A 2500-nucleotide genomic window follows, 5' to 3' on the forward strand; every position below is an offset into this window, starting at 1 on the left:
GGGAGGCAGCTGGATACCGCAGGGGTGGAGTTAGTGGGAAGAGGAAGAGGGCAAGGGGCTCGAAATTGCCTAGCAGGGAAGGTGTTTAAGGCGCTAATGTGTGTGTTGGGGGGGGGGGGTAATGGAAGAGGCCAGCAGGGGACGGTATTTCAGAAAAGCAGTGACAGGGGGCTGGGGGCGTGCATTTGCCTGGCAGGGGGAGATGTTGCGGCATAAGACCCTGGAAAGTGAGGGAATAGGGCACTGCAGTAGAGGAGGGAAGGCCAGCACGAGACAGTGACGAAGAGAGGCAGTGACAGGGAAGAGACGGCCCAGAATTGCCTAGCAGGGAAGACGGTACGGCATAAGCCCATGAGAAATGAAGAGGTAGGGCACTGCAGTCTCTGTAATAGGGGAGGGTAGGCCAATTGGGGACAGTGACGCAGAAAAGCGTTGGCAGATTAAAGGGGGCACGGAATTGCCTGGCAGGGGGAGTATTGTGCCACAAGACCCTAGCAAGTGAGGGAAGGGAAGCTAATATGGGACAGTGACGCAGAAAAGCAGAAACACAGGGGAAAGAGGGCACAGAATTGCCTGGTAGGGGAGGTGTTGCGGCATAAGACCCTGGAAAGTGAGGGAGGGAGGGAGGGAGGGAGGGAGAGGGCACTGCAGTAGGGCAGGGGAGGGGCCAGCAGGGGACAGTGGCGCAGAGAGAGGCAGTGGCAGAGGGAAGGGAAAGGGAGGGGGGCGATGGTTGGGTGGGTGGGGGGGGCACGCATGGTGGGAGGTGGTGGCAGCGAGTGATATTAAAGTGGTGTTACGTAGCGGCGGCGGGCGGAGGATGGCAGTCCAGGTTGATGCGGTCACTGCCGCGCTCACTCCCGAGGTTCTGTTGGTCATCCCGCGTTGCTTCTGCCGATTCCCTCCGCGGCGGAAGGCTCGAACGGCGGCGGCGACTTCTGCAGCGTTGGTCTTGGGTCGGGATGGCGTGCGCTCATCGGCAGGTCGACGTTTTTAGAGGGCTGAGGAACGTCTTAATTTCAGTGCGTTCTGCGTGACCTAGATTTTTGTAATCCGTTATTTATGGAAATTGGCATTTTGGGGATAAGTAGGTATTGACAAGTAAGAAGATGAGGGGAAAGAGAGTTAACCTATAGAATGTATTTAGGCGAAGGGCAGCCCAATATAGGTCATCATGCGTGTCTGTCGTATTTAAGTTATGAATCCTGAATGCCAATGATTTTTTAATTCTCTTTTACAACCATGTTTTAGTTATGAGCAGGAAGCAAGGATGCGACGAACCGGCTAGTCGTTCGGAAACAAATAAATGTACATAGGCCTACATTATTGCTTAGTACTTCAGCTTGCATCGTGTGTGGCACAAGCACGCGCTGAACTGTATAAGCACGTGCTTTCACATAGTACAGCACAGTATAATCGCACAAATGCATACTTTCTAATAATACAGCAAGAATAAACGCATAATTTCGCATAACACAGGGCCGCATAGACACATAATTTCACATAACACAGCACCTCATAAACGCATAATTTCGCATAACACAGCACCGCATAAACGCATAATTTCACATAATACATCACCGCATAAAAACGTCATTTCGCATAACACAGCACCGCATAAACGCATAATTTCACATAACACAGCCCCGCATAAACGCATACCTTCATATAACACAGCCCCGCATAAACGCATACCATCACATAACACAGCCCCGCATAAACGTTCGAACGCATACTTTCACATCAATTCAGCGCAGGGGTTGCCAGCTGCCTCGCATGCTGTAGGTCGACCCCGTCATTCACAGCGAAGAGGCTTGTGCATGACACAGGCCAATACGTGGACAGGTTTTGAGTCGTGGGAAAGATGTGAAAGGTTAACAGGTCGTGACATGTTGCAGCTCTCAGTTCTGGGACGTGGTTCCCCCTCGCTTTGGATTTACCTGGATATCTAGTTATTTTCTATTTATTATTATTATTATTATTATTATTATTGTTATTATTATTGTTATTATTATTATTATTAATATTATTATTATTATTAATATTATTATTATTATTATTATTATTATTGTTATTATCATCATCATCATCATCATCATCATCATCATCATCATCATCATCATCATCATCATCATCATCATCATCATCATCATATCATCATCATCATCATCATCATCATCATCATCATCATCGTCGTCGTTGTTGTTGGTATTGTTATTGCTACTATTATTATTGTTATTATTATTATTATTATTATTATTATTATTGTTTTGTTGTTGATGTTGTTATTGTTATTGTTGTTATTATTATTATTATTATTGTTATTATTGTTATTATTGTTATTATTATTATTATTATTATTTTATTATTTTTATTAATCTTCTTCTTCTTCTTAGTATTATTATTAATGTTGTTATTGTTATTATTTTATAACAATTATTTTTACTATTCTTATTATCTCTCTCAAAGGGTTTAAGGTTTGACTTTTGTCCAAATAAGG

Source organism: Penaeus chinensis, chromosome 42 (genome assembly GCF_019202785.1).
Source record: "Penaeus chinensis breed Huanghai No. 1 chromosome 42, ASM1920278v2, whole genome shotgun sequence".
Taxonomy (NCBI): domain Eukaryota; kingdom Metazoa; phylum Arthropoda; class Malacostraca; order Decapoda; family Penaeidae; genus Penaeus; species Penaeus chinensis.